Source organism: Callorhinus ursinus, unplaced genomic scaffold (genome assembly GCF_003265705.2).
Source record: "Callorhinus ursinus isolate GAN/ISIS: 27379988/994484 unplaced genomic scaffold, GSC_fseal_2.0 scaffold4, whole genome shotgun sequence".
Classification (NCBI taxonomy): domain Eukaryota; kingdom Metazoa; phylum Chordata; class Mammalia; order Carnivora; family Otariidae; genus Callorhinus; species Callorhinus ursinus.
This window is the reverse complement of record NW_027397066.1, coordinates 86,557,498-86,572,818: the sequence shown is the minus strand read 5'-3', so window position 1 is coordinate 86,572,818 and position 15,321 is coordinate 86,557,498. Positions and strand designations below refer to the sequence as shown.

At 38.1% G+C, this 15,321-nt stretch overlaps 1 protein-coding gene across 2 annotated transcripts in view; it reads right to left on the bottom strand.

The window, feature by feature from the left end:
* ARHGEF38 (Rho guanine nucleotide exchange factor 38) overlaps positions 1 to 15,321 on the bottom strand; it is a 121,723-nt gene that overhangs the window by 90,368 nt on the left and 16,034 nt on the right. The gene's annotated exons all lie outside the window — the stretch shown is intronic.

The following is a 15,321-nucleotide window of genomic DNA, read 5'->3' as shown; positions in this document are numbered from 1 at the left end:
TCCATCATTACAAACACTGTTGGATTGCTGTTAGCAAGAAAAAAGGCATAGAGTGTCTTCAGAGTATGTTCTTAGGAAGAAATGTGTGGTAGTTTGCCCTAAGGTTGGAATCCTATGAAACTATGAGCAACAAGGGACATGAGAATAGATACTTCTGACAAGTTAGTTGAACGACACTTGATTGTCATGGCTTGTTTTTAAAACATCCCTTTGTTACTGTATTAAGCTATAAACCTGGTCCTCAGGCTGGAGATAAAAATGTATTAAAATCAGCTCAGAAATTCTTCTGGATACATTTGCTTTTAAATCAAGGGATGATTTTTAATTAGTAAGTGGAACGCCTTCCCATTTTCCATTATTAAAAATAATTGCCTCTCTTCACTCATATGCGGAATATAAGAAACAGCACAGAGGATCATAGGGGAAGGGAGGGAAAACTGAATGGGAAGTTTTCAAAGAGGAAGAAAAACCATGAGAGACTCCTAACTCTAGGAAACAAACTGAGGGTTGCTAGAGGGGTGGCCGGAGGGGGTTGGGTAACCGGGTGATAGGCATTAAGGAGGACACGTGATGTGATGAGCACTGGGTGTTATATGCAACTGATGAATCATTGAACACTACATCTGAAACTAATGATGTACTATATGCTGGCTAATTGAATTTAAGTTAAAAAAATAATTGCCCTTCTTTCTCAGTGAGTAATATGCAAGCCTCAGTGAAATGGAAAACAGTTGCACATGAGTGGGATTTTTCTTTCAGTTCACAATCTGAATCCATGAAGGTTGAATACATGTCAACCAGGACTTTTCATGGCCCATCTTCAATATCATGCATATTTTGTTATTTCAAAATTCCTGAACTGCCAAACAGAAAATTTCAATTTAAAAAAATCACAGTGATAAATGAGAAGCTTCACACAGAGCCAAGGTTTTATATAAAGTATAATGTGAGAAAGCTAATTGTCTTCAAGAATGAGCTTCCCACAGCAATGTAAAATTTTGGAAGCCACAAACTAGGTCACAGATGAAATCAGAACAGTGATAGATAGTAGGGCAGTGTGCGTGTGTGTGTGTAAATGAATTTTCTTCAAGCTTGAAGTCATCACAAACTTCATGTTCATCTCAGTGTCTCCTGTAGCAGAAGTAATTTTATTTCCTTTAAAGCTAATGTGATTCTAGTAACTGATAGGTGAGACATCGTCAATGCTGACACCACCTCCTGAGAATGTAGAGCTTTACAAAAGGGCTTATAAAGAGTCGGTATAGAAAAAAAAAGTACACGGGTCACAGTGTATGGAAATGGAAATAAAGAGAAGATACTCTCTCAGCTGACTCCAGAAACAAGGCTAAGACAACTGGAGAATTGTTATAGTTGTTATAGTAGAGGGTTCCATGTAATGGCTCAACATAAAGACACTGCTCCTAGAGTGTGAAGAGACACTTCAGAAGTAATGAGTACTCCTCTCTCCCTGGCCCGCTCATCCCAGGAGTTCAGGCAGAGTTTCCATAATCAAACATCTGTGGAGGATGCTGTGAAGATATTTCCAGCATTAGTTTGAAAGGTGCCCTAGATGGGTCTTTAAGCAATCCTGACTTGCAGGTGAATATGCTTCCAGACCATTTGCCCAGTAGCTATTCTTCCTTCGTCAGGAAAGAAGATGGATTTGACAAATGGCATCTGAGAGCACACAGTTTTATGAGGCTTGAGACAAAGAAATGATCTATGTAAGTTCTATAAGAAGAGAAAATCTCTGCAAGGAGAGAGAAGGAATGCATGAGGTGGTCTGCAGCTTTCATATCTTGAGTTATGTTTTGAGATGTTATGAGAATTTTGGGATGCTTGCTAATGTTTTTATTGGAAAGTAAAAGAAGCCTGCCTCTTAGCACCCCAAATTCAAAAGGAAAAGTTACAGTGAAGCATCTTTCCTATGAATTATTTGGGATCTAAAAGAGGACGGTAGGTCACTGAGGAGGAAAGATGCAGTGAGCAGGTTGTATATACAACTTGACCTTTGTGAGCCTACTTGACAGGGCAGAGCAGGGAACGATGGGGGTTCTTTTCTCCTGGGACATATGAATTGGCTCATAGAAAGAAACCTCACTAGTAGAGAGCTGACAAACCAGTTCAGATAGTATCCAGTTATTACCTAACACCTTGAAAATAAAAGGGACCCTGTTGAAAAACTGTTTTGACTGATACCTGCTTTTCCAAGTTCTAAAATTTTGTGCCTTATAAAATAATCTGTCAACGAATTGGGGGCCTAGCAAGGAGAAAAGAGTCTTTCCTAAGCACTGGCAAAGAAATATCCCTAAAATACATTCTCAGGGTCCTGTTAGTTCTGAATTCCAGGACTCAATTACTATGTCAATTCAACATATTTCACAGATTTTCCAGTTACTGCACTTTAAATGTCCAACATCAGATTTTATCAATTAAAAACTGCTTAGATTTTCTAATGTGGCTCCACAATGTGTTCAGAACCAAGTTAGGGGTCACAGTGATGGAAATCAAGTGTCAGTCAAGATATTCATCTTCGGAAACTTCTCCCTTCAGATATAAAAGTCTTCTCAGAGAATTTGAAGTTGAGCAACCTTATGAGATACCTTTGTTTGCTCTTTTGACACAAGTGCACTGCGGAAACAAAGGCCTGTCTTGCATCATTTCATGGTCCGATCCCTAAACACTTTCCATATTTGCCTTTCTTAAACCAACAAACTCTTCACAATGCACTATGGGCACAAGCTTTATTTTTATAAGATCCTTCTCTACCTTTAAAACTTGCATCTTTTAGTTATACTATGTTTTATAAAACTATTTGTAACACATGACTATTACTAACATAGATCCCCCAAATCAGCAGTCAGCTATAATAATCTTTTCTTTCTAGATACAGCAACAAAGGAGCTAAGTATTTAGGAAAGAAGGAAAAATAGGGTTTTAGAAATGAATATTTTCTAGCAGCATAAACTACAAGACTATATCAAAATTAAAGTGAGACAGGCCCAAAGGCTATTTAGATGGTTTTAATCAAAATAGTTCACTGAGGGGGTGCCTGGGTGGCTCAGTTGGTTAAGCGGCTGCCTTTGGCACAGGTCATGATCATGAGGTCCTGGGATGGAGCCACATGTTGGGCTCCCTGCTCAGCGGGGATTCTATCCCCCCACCTTTGCTCACACACTCTCTCTCTCAAATAAATAAATAAAATCTAAAAAAAAAATGACACTGTGCATGAAACAGTTGTGTGTAAATGGCATGCCTTTCCTATCCTCTATTTCTTTCACTCTCAAGCTTCATTTTTCCAGCAGTGATCAACAATTTTCACTATTCTAGGCACAGATTTCATTGGTAACATATGTGGAAATTCCTGACAGAGGAAGTTTACATAAAAGGAGGTGGCTGCAGTCTGGGGAAAGAATAATCAGACTTAGTATCAGCTCTACCACTCTTAGCAGCAAGAACATGGTGGACAAGTTAGTTATCCTCACGGAGGTTCAGTTTCCTCATCTGTAGAATAGGAATGAAAACCATTATAGCATCATCAGGAAGACTGAATTAAATGAGCAGCTGTATGTGGAAGCTCCTTGGGATCTTCAAAACAACCTAAGTATTAGTTATTTCTATAGACATTGGAATGCCAGGTTCCATTGCTCTACACTCTCAAACTTTTTCACCACCTCGGGCAAATAACTATCTCATTATCTTACAGTTAACAACTTGTCAAGAAAAAGGCATTATTCTGAAGTATGGGGACAGCCATGTTCAGATGAGAGAGGAAGTGGAGAAAAAATAGGGGCGCTGCTCTTGGGGGAAAGTGAGAATTAAGCTGGGGTTTGGAATCCTGAGTAGCTTCCCTGGGTTGGGTGTATGTATGGGGAGAAACTTGGTTTTAGGGAGATGAAAAGGAATCCAAAGGTAGGAACATGGGGAGGTCTGAAGACAATCTGCAATGATAGCCCAAGTTTTGCTTAGAGTTCATGTGCTCTTTCTGCTTTGTTGCTGTTGCTACTGTTACTGCTCCTTTGGGGTGGATTTTAGTTTTTTTTATTTTTGTAAAGATTGTATTTAATTTATTTGAGAGAGAGAGAGAGAGTACAAGCAGGGGGAGGGGCAGAGAAAGAGGGAGAGGGAGAAGCAAACTCCCTGCTGAGTACAGAGCCCGATGCGGGGCTCGATTCCAGGATCCTGAGATCATGACTCGAGCAGAAGGCAGATGCTTAATGGACTGAGCCACCTAGATATCCCTTTGGGATGGATTTTAAAGAAAGGTAATTGCTTTTATTTTTCATATGATAAATTACTGCACATTGTAGGGATTAAGTGCCCAGACTGTGGACTAGACTTTCTGGGTGTAAACTGCACATCTAATATTTATTAGATCTGTGGCCTTGGACAAGTTATTTAACTTTTTGTGTCAACTTCCTTATCTGTAAATTAAGGGTAACATTAATAAAACCTTATAAGTGATTATGAAGATAAAATGAATTAATGTTTGCTCAATTCAACAGTGCCTGGCAATATTTAATACAGTAAATATTGTGTATGTGTTTGCTATAATTATTAAATGTAATCCTTATTTATTATCTGTAATATAACTTTCACTATATTATTAGCTGTATTCCTGTTTAGGGCATAACTTTCCCCAAATATTTCCATCTACATTTCCATAATTTCCATATTTCCATGTACATACAAACATAAATAGTTTTGCTTTTTTTGGTTTTTGTTTTGTAATAATGGACTCATATGCATATTCTTCTGCAAATTGCTTTTTCAACTGCAACAGTATATAGTGACTATCTTTTCTTAAGTATACTTAAGTGTATATATATATATATATATACACACTAAGGTATATATATATATCTTTATTCTTTATAATAGCAGAATACTTGTTAGGCACTGCCATTTGCCTGCCCAATAGCTAGTCTCCTGTTTGTCTTTCATAAATTGAACGCTGAATAAATAAAAATGCTTACTTGCTAGATTCTTTTTCAATCTATGGTCCACTTATGGCCAATGAGACGTAAGCAGAAATCTCTGAGCGGGGCTCTCAGGACTTAGGACAAGGAAAACTTGGCTGGGATACCTTTCCTTTCATCCTGTACACCTCATGGTTCTTGCCTTCTTTGTCCCATCTGGAATGTGCACGTGAGTCCTGAAGATGCACTAGCTATGCTGGGACCATGGCGTGATCACCATGGGGATTAAGATCTACGCCCAATGGTTGACGACGTGGAAAGATATGAAGAGCCTTCCTACTCCTAGACATTTTGCCTGAGATACATAAGTCTCTATGTGCTAAGCCACATTTTCCTATTGCTTTTAGGAAAGTGCCTTCCTATCTGATAGGGATTTTTGTATCTGGAAGTACAAGTGCTGTAAGTAACATAACCTAAAATACAAAACTAGCCAAATAGGGGAGGAAGGATCTTAGGAAGACATTTTGCAGTCTGGAGACTGGGTAATCATTGATATTCAACAGCAAAATATTTGGTAAATCTCTATCTCTACATACCAAGGCATGTAATTAGGGGAAAAATAAAAATGTTGTCATGTACTGATTATTTCTTGCTACTTTTTGGCACAATCGTACAAATGAGATATGAACTCAGACCACAGCTAGTCAATCTATAAGGAGACATAGAAGAATAAAAAACCTAAAGAAGATATTCTGCTGGTGGCTCATAATCTAAATAGACTGAGAATGCCAATTGCATTGAAAATACCAACTGCTTCCATCCTCAAAGTGAATCTTACCGAACTACCAGTTCAAGATTGCCTGTGCCATAGTAACTTTGTAACCCAACACAAGGAGTTCGTCACTTGGTGAGTGTAATTCCTAAGACCCGACCAAGGTTGCTTTCAGGAAAGGAGAGTTTTCTACTTGCAGCAAGCAAGGAGATCATGGGGGATAGCTCCCAAAGCAGTGTCTCCTGGAACAGCAGGCTTAGCTTGGTTATATTGAGCTGTTCTCATCTTGTGGTTACCAGGAAGCTCTACAAGCTCCTGTTTTCATCTTGTGCCAGGAAGCTCGGCAAGCTGCCGTTTTCACCTTGCCATCTCCTGCTTCAGCTTTTTCAGGAGTAACTGAACCAACAGGGTTAAGGCAATAGGTTCAAATTTTCCACGGCAGGAAAAACGACCACTGCTCTTGCTGATAGCTTAAGCTTCGCTAACGAAACAAACACGGGATTGTCCTTTGGACTTTTTCAATCTACTTTTTAGTCTTTGTTCGGTGTTTTGGTTTCTAGTACAGGCCAGAAAAATCACACTTGGAAGGTGGGTGTAGGGTTGGACACAAGTTTTCAATGAGATAAACATTAAAAATAAGCCAGTGAAGAGAAGATATAGATGACTGTGGAAAAAGGCAGGCCACGCCATTTCACAGACCACAAAAAGGCAATCCCAGCTTGCCCGATGGAGAGCCAGAGTCTTTGGAAGATGCCAGATAAAACATCTAAGGATTCATTTAAAATTAAATTTAAAAATTCGTTTAAAAATTAAATTTAAAATTCATTTAAAAATATTCCCAATGAATGGATAAGCCTTCAAAAATGTGTAAGAAATCTTCCGAGGGCAGGAGCAAACTTTAAGCACAGTCCTGGGAGTTCAGTGAGGCTAAAACCACCAAACCACCTGGAGGCATCTACAGATGCTGGTGGGCTAAGAAGATGAGAATTTGTATCTCGGTGATGAGGAGGCAGGACATGTGGAACTGGGATCTGGGCAAGGTCTGAACAGCACGGAGCCTGATTAGAGAGACAGCATAAAGTCAGGAGCAGAAAGGAGACACACTCAGGAAAAGGTGAACTACTACAAATAATCCTCAAAGGGAGAGACCTCAATAGAAATCATCTGTCTCAGCCCTGGTTCTGGTAGTGATAGAAAAAAAAGCAGAATGGGCGGGATTCCTCAATTACTTGTGGATATTGGTTGGCTCTCATCTGAATTTGGGGCTTGGATTCACTGAATGTTTAATAATAATTAAGAGCCTATTATGAGCCTAAAAGTGTCTTAGGGACTGGGATACAGCAGTTTAAAAAACATCAGAAAACAAATCCCTTTCCTCATGGAACTTAAATTCTAGTTATTTAATATATGATTTTATTTAGTGTACTAAAAGGTGATAAATAGTATGGAGAAGAACAAAGCAATGAGGTCTGCTAGGAAGTGCTAAAAAGGTGTGCATATTTATTTTTTATTTATTTAATTTTTTTAAAGATTTTATTTACTTATTTGACAGAGACAGAGTGAGAGAGAGAGAGCACAAGCAGGGGGAGCAGCAGAGGCAAAGGGAGAAGCAGGCTCCCCGCTGAGCAGGGGGAGCCCAATGTGGGACTCGATCCCAGGACCCTGAGATCATGACCTGAGCCAAAGGCAGTCGCTTAACCGACTGAGCCACCCAGGGGCCCCTATTTTATTTTTTTTTAAATTTATTTATTTATTTGAGAGAGAGAGAGAGAGAGCACGAACAGCGTGGAGGGGCGGAGAGAGAGAGAGAGAAGCAGACTTCCCACTGAGTAGGGAGACCAATGCCGGGCTCGATCCCAGGACTCTGAGATCATGACCTGGGCCGTAGGCAGACACTTAACCGACTGAGCCAACCAGGCGCCCAAAAGGTGTGCAATTTTAAATAAGATAGTGGGGAAGGTCTCAAATTAAGCAGGTTTAAAAGGTGAGAGACAGTCATGCAGTTATCTTGGGTATATAGTTTTCAGCAGAGGAATCAGCCAGTGGGGAGTTTTCAGGTGAGGGTGTGTATGGCCTGTTCAAGGATCAGGAAGGAGGCCAGTGTGGCTGAAGTGGTATGGACAGGTGGGTTGGGTGGTAGAGGAAAAGAAGGTAAGCAAATTGGAGGAGTGGGCAGCTCGGCAGAGACTGTGGTGCTTAGTAAGCATTTTAAACATTTAAACGTCTTCCTAGTGTTGCAGAAAAGATAAAGGTATTGACAAAATATAGATGGTTTTCAATTAAGCATGCATGTTAAAATTTTAAGGCCATCCATTAAAATCACGGCAACAGCATGTACATTTTCATCTATTTGCATAGATGCAAAAATGTAATGAGAAAAAAAAGCAATTCAAAAGAAGTAAAGAGAAAACAGAGAGGAACAAATGCAAGATGGTAGAGCCAAATATGTGAGTAATTGTAGTGAATCAAATGACCAGAATACCAAACTGGTTTTAAAAAAACAAGCAGCTATGTGTTGCTTACAAGAGAGAGAAAATAAACACATAGAGAGTTTGAAAGTTAAGAGTAAAAAAAAAAGTTATAAGCCAATACTAATTAAAGGAAAGATGGTGAAGCTCTTTTTATATCTGACAAAATAAACTTGAAGGCAAAAGTAAAAGTGAGCACTATATAATGATGAATTTTTCTTCCTGATTGTATCTTCCTGAGATGAACATTAATTTTGTGTATACTGAATAACATGGTTTCAAAACGTGATGCAAAAAATAAAAAAGTTGCAAGAAGAATTTGACAGATCATTGGTAATGGTTTTATAAACACATTTCAGTAACAGGCCAGTTAGGATAGAAAAAAATGTGTGTTCAATAATTAGAGATTTCACATTCTTTTTTTTTTTAAGATTAACTTTTTTAAAATTTACATTCAATTAATTAACATACAATGTATTGTTTCAGGGGTACACATTCTTTTTAAGGACATATACAACCTTTATGAAAATACACCATATTCTAGGCCATAAATTCCAAAGACTCAGTACTTAAGAGCCACAACCACAATAAAGCAATTAAGTTAGAAATAAATAACCAAAAAGAATTTAAGTCTTATTTGCTTTGGAATTAAATAAAAAACTCCTAAGTAACTGATAGGCCATAGAAGAAATCATAAAAATAAACAGAAGATATTTATCTCAAAAGATAAGAAAAATATTACATGCATGTGTAATGTAGCTAAAGGATTGCTTACAGAAAGTGTGTAGCCTTAAATTCATGTATAAGAAAAGAAGTAAGACTGCAAATTAATGGTTTAAGAATTTAGGGGAGAAGAATACAGTAAATCAAAAGAAAAATGCAAGAAAGAAAATTAAGAACAAAACAATCAAATTGAATAGAACTTCAACTCAGGTCTCACATAATTCCCACAGATATTTTGCAAGGAATATGAGATCGCACGTGAAAAAAAATCCTAAAACACACAAGGAGACAAGATGCCATGAATCAGATATGGGGGGGAAAAATGGCACAGTTATACCCACAAAGCTTAAGATATTGAGCTATTAGGGATGTATTTTTTTTAAAGATTTTATTTATTTGACAGAGAGAGCCACAGTGAGAGAGGGAACACAAGCAGGGGGAGTGGGAGAGGGAGAAGCAGGCTCTCAGCTGAGCAGGGAGCCCGACGCGGGGCTCCATCCCAGGACCCCGGGATCATGACCCGAGCCGAAGGCAGACGCTTAACCACTGAGCCATCCAGATGCCCTTATTAGAGATGTATTTTTAAAAGGTGTTTTTAATAGGTCTAAAGAAACAAAAAGTGGTTTGAAATTATAAGCAAGAAACAGGAAGCTATAACAATGACCAAGTAGATTTTAAAAGAGTGAAATGTAACTTTGAAAAATAAATTTCATAATGAAAATTTTAAGACTCAGTGGAGTAAAAACTTCAATGAAAGGGTAAAATTGTGAATTATCTAAAGCAAAATTAATGAATCAAGTGAAAGATGTTATAGGGAATGTAGCATAGAGAAGCGACGTGATGTACAATGTGCAACACAGCAAAGGGGACACTGAGAATTGAACGACAGCATCTAATAAATGTTTCATTGGAGTTTCACGGAGTATAACAGAGAACATAAGGAAAAGGCAGTAACTCAAGTACAATTGCTAAGGACTTTTCAGAATTTTCGCAAGACATGAATCCTCGGAATCAGAAATTACAATGAATTCCAAACGGGATAGAACAAATTAGAAAATTACACCTAGACATAGTGTTTGAAACTTCAATACAGTGAGAATGAATAGAAGATCTTAAGAACAGGCAGTAAAAAAGGACACATTTCCTAAGAAGGGACGGCAGTTAGGCTCACGGCTGCCTTCACAGCAGCAATGACAGAGCCAGAGGATAGGAGAATAATACCTTCAGAGGGTTGAGAGAAACAAACTGACATCCTAGAACTGGATGCTTAGCAAAATGTTTCTCAAAAATGATGGTAAAATAAACATATTTCAGAAAAACAAGATCTTAGTTTGCCACCAAAATATCCTCATTAAAAATAATTCCAGAAGATGTACCTTGCTCAGAGAGCAAATGGTCCCAAATGGAAGCCTGAAATGCAGAAAGGAAGAGCATGGACATGAGGAGGGAAACACGCATCATATGGAAAATTAATCTAGGAAGGACACCTGAACTGGTGTTGAGAAATAAACAAATATAAAGTGAAACCCATGAACCTGACAAAATTTTCTATTCCTAAAGTATTAAATTGCTTTTCACATCAAAAGGGAAACACATAAAGAGGAGCATGCCTAAACATACTTCGGAGAAATTTCTAAACTTCAAGGATAAAGAGAAACTCTTACAAGCTTCTTGGATTAAAACATTAGGAAGAGGCTAGGACGTGAATTAAATTTCCTATGTGAAACATTAGATGCTGGAAGACGTTGCAATAATGTGTAAAGAATTCTGAGAGAAAAAGACTTTGATCTTGGCCCCCTTGCCAAGACAAAAGACCATTGATTTCAAGTATAGGAGAACTTAGAAAGTAGCCACGCTTGTAATCTCTTTGAAAATGTTACCTGAGGAAGAATTCCAGTTAAATAAAAATAGGATCCAAAGATCTCAGGAGAGTAGAAAACAAGATACAAAAGAAGCCTGTTGTAGAGACTTCCTCTCTCCAAACTCCTGATGAAAACATTCAGCATATGAAAAGATCTTGCTTGAAAGTTTAGAAATCTCTCTGGAAGGAGCAGGGATGGGCAAATATTCACTATTGGGCCTAGAGAAAAAGCAAGGGCTTGGAGGAGCTTAGAGCAAAGGCCAGAGGTCTGCTATTCCTCCTGCCATCCGAAGGGTCTAATGTAACTCAAGGGTGGGAGACAAAGGTGAATAATTAGAGCTGGTATTTTATTGAGGCAGAACAAATGCAAGAATAAAAGATAACTTCAGTAAGTACGAATGTAATGAAATAGTAAAGCACATGCAGATAGAAAAGACAGGCATACACTAGGCCTTCTGAGCCTATCCAAAATTTTCACCCAAATCTGACATTTATTATAGTAACTGAAAAAAAAAAAAGAAAAGAAAAAAGTTTCAATGTCAGAAGCAAGTCATGTTAAAATTCACAATGGTTTTGATTTGGGTTTGGAATGCAAGGCAACTCTTAAAAAAAAAGACTTAAAAAAAAAAAAGAAAAAGGCCTTATGGGAGCTTTAAAAATCACATAGAAAGGAAAGCTTATAAAAATGAGGAGTTGAAGTAGAAAAAGAGTAAATAGCATAACTGAATACATCTTTGTTCCAAATATGATCCTGGTGATGGAATGACCTTCCTAGTTAATTACATCCTTGTACCTCACTGGCTGTCGGGCTATATATCATGTGCGGTACACATGACTAATGTACTTTAGCTGGGCTTCTCCTCTCATGCATCACATGTAAGCTGCATCAAATTTCCTGGCAAAAATGTTATTTCAAGGTAATGTGCATAATAAAAATGTTCTCTTGGTGTCACAACAATATTATTTCTCCTCTGACAGTATTGTTAGAATATCTACATTGATTAATACCTACCTGCCAATTCAAATAAGAACATATGTTGTGGATAAAAATAGTCAAGCATACCTTTTCACTCATAAAGCATAAAGACTAAAGTGACTTCTTGGTGGAATTAACATAAAATGTCAAAAATATGACTGGAGAAGCAGGAGCTGCTCTTAAGACTGTGCTTTTAATGATTTTAATAATAATGTGTTCCTCTTGCAGAAGGATATATTTTTTCTCCTATTTCTTATTGGGGTCAAATGAACATAACACAAAATATACCACGTTAGCCATTTTAAGGGTCCGATTCGGCAGCATTAAGTCCATTCACGCTGTGCGACCATCACTATCATCCATCTCCAGAACTTTCTCATTTTCCCAAACTGAAACTGCACACCCATTAAACCCCTCCTCCCTCTGGCCTCTGGCAACCACCACTCTCCTTTTTGCCTCTATGAATTTGGTTACTCTCTGTACCTCATGCAAGTGGGTTATTGCACTTACCATAATGTTTTCAATGTTCATCCATGTTGTAACACATGTCAGAATTTCCTTCCTTTTTAAGGCTGAATAATGTTCCATTATATGTATATACCACATTTTGTTTGTAGAAGTATATATTCTAAAAAATTATTTTTTATGTTAAAGCATGATAACACTATTACTGCAGTTATACTATTTATAATATATTGTGATAGCCTAAAATAGAAACAACCATTATCAAGTACCTGTTATGTTCCCATTTATCAAAATAGACATCACCACTAATCTTCATCACAACACTAAAAATGGGACTCTACTCTAATTTTAAAGATGAGTAAATTGAACACGGCAAATGTAAGTGAAATTCATCCAGTGACTCCCAGAGGATGCAGAAGTGCTGGGATTTGAACCAGTTGTGCTTAGCTCTGAAGCCTGGGCTCCCTGCCCTCCACCTCCTGACTGCTTATGTTGCAATCAAGGTGCGTTGCGTGGTGTGTGGGGGAATGGTGCTGGATGGGCAGACATACAGTTCAGTACTGACCCTGCCATCCACCAGCTTGAGTGACCTTGGCCAGGCCATTTGGCCTCACGAAATTGCTTCATCTGCAGGCAGGGAATAACAACTACAGTGATGGTAATGGTAAAGCGGGCTAACATTTTTTGAGTGCTCACTTTGTACTAAATACTGAGCTTGTCTTGTATTAGCTCTTCAAGTCCCACCAAAACACTACAAGGTAGATTTTTAAATTCCCTTCCTCTTATTTACACACGAGGAAGCTGAAACACACAGAGGCTAAGGCCCAAGGTCACACCACAGTAAGTGGCTTCAGACCTGAGCCAGTCTGGCTCCTAGACCTGCATTTTAACCACTACTCACTGCTGGGAAGTTGTGAGAATTGAGATAAAGCATCCAAATTGCTAAACTCAGTGTCTGACACACAGAAACCTCTCAAAAAAATGCCAGTCATTATTTTTATGACCATGATTTACTTGCCATTTTTCTCTATCTGGTTCTGAATAGCTGCACCTGCTTTTCCTCTTTTTTTTTTTTTTTCCTTCTCTCTTGGAAATGTTCCAGGGGTGGGAGGGGAGACCGAGCATCCATCAGGAAATTACCTTCCTTCGCTCTGGACCTGCTCTGGGAAAAAGCACAATATGGCAAAGACTTCAACACAGTCAGTTCAGGACCAGGCCAAATGTGCACTCTTATTTCTTAGGCTGAATTCAAATGAGGTGGGGATATAGCCCTCGCATGCTGTTTGGCATAATATAAACCCACGAATTTTAAAAATCTGATTCTTTCCCATTTACCCTGAAGCTAAATCATCAATGCAAATGAGTTTCTGAGAAATTCACTGAAAATGGTATGCTTCTCAGGAAAGTTGAAAGAGCAAGAAGATGACTAAAATAGGATATATGTCCTGCTAAAAACCACAAATAATTAGTTTTAAAATCCTAGATCCTTATTTATTTGGATTAAGGTTCTTAGCTGATATTATTTATCGGTGACTAGCAATAAATAATCATGGATTTTGATTTCTGTAATTATATTAAAATCTCACTTATCTCTTAATAAAGAGAAGTTGGGGCTAATATTTCCATACACCAAGTTTAAGGTCGTGCCCAAAGCCTTAACACCAGCCCTCACCAGCCCCCCCATACCCCAAGACCAGACTAGGCAGACACACACACCATTCAACACTTATTCACTGAGCAACCTGCTAAGTCGCTTGACTATGGAGAACACAAGGGTAACATAATACAAGAACCTGACCCTGACTTGATTCATAATTTCATTACAACCATAAATGTGTTCACAGTTAAATATGAATAAAATTGTCAGAATTTGAAGGTGTTAGCAATTTTATAAGCTCTATAGTTTTTAGAGTTAAACCTGGTATTTAATTTAGTAGCAATTTTTAAAATTACATATTATGTTTGAACTGGTACTGTGCTTTACATTAGGAACATAATAGTAAATAAAATAACAGTCTTTTCTGTTAAGAAATGTAACTCTAGAAGTAAAGGCAGGTTATTAAAGTCACAGGCTAAATCCCATTCCCTCCCTAAAACATTCCAAATGATGTCCAAGTGCTTCTCCACTTAATGATTAGGTTGTATGTTTTTCAAGAATTAGTGGTATGCAGCCAAAACCCTGATTCCATTGTACTTCTTATTGTAATTACATTAATTTAATTAAACCTAAATCAATTGAGGAAGTATGAGAGTAAGAGTATGTGTGTTTCCATGAAAACTACTTAAAGGCTTTGAAATGATTTGATAAAGTCACATTGCCAAAATATTGCTGCTCTATTAGGAGTTGAATGTGACAACTGTAAACGATTTAAGAGAAGACTACTCTAGAAGAATTGTGCAAACAAATCACATTGTAATTTTAAAAAATCAGTATTTAAAAACTTGTGTACAAATAGGATTACAATAAACTGTGACCTGTACTGAGCATAGTACCACCTAGACAGAGTTCAGGCCTGCCGGAGAAGTGACACAAATGAACTCAGAAATTTTCAGACTACTCAAGAAGGGAAAGTGTCTTGAGCAAAAGGAGTAGTATCCAAAGACTTGGCAGCAAAAGAAGATTTGAAAAAAGCTTAGTGTGACTGAAGGGAAAATATCAGAGAATGTGGTGAGGGGATGAGTCTAGAAAAATTATCAGAAGACAGATCTTAAAAGCGTAATTAAGGAATCTGGAATTTCTAAGGACTCCTAATTCTAAGATCAGATTCTCTTTGCAAGATCACTTTGGCCTCAGTAGAACCAGATTTCCGGGACGAGGGTGGGGAGCAAGGCTGAAGGCAGGGAGGCAGTGAAGTGGCCTTGAACCTCAACAGTCCAGCTATGGGGGAGAGACGGAGGCAGTTACACTTTGTCTGGTTGCCAAGAGGAGAGAGAGGATTGAAGAGATCAAGAGAAATTTAGGAGGTAAGCCAGGTGAGCAATCAGTGTATGGGGCAGAGGAGAAGAAAAGTCAAAGCTGACTTTCAGATTTCTGACTCTTAATAGGGTAACAATGCCATTTAAAGAAATAGGGAACAATGGGGGAAAAGCAGGTAGGGGAGACAAGGTGATAAAGTCTATCCAGTTCTATCTCATTA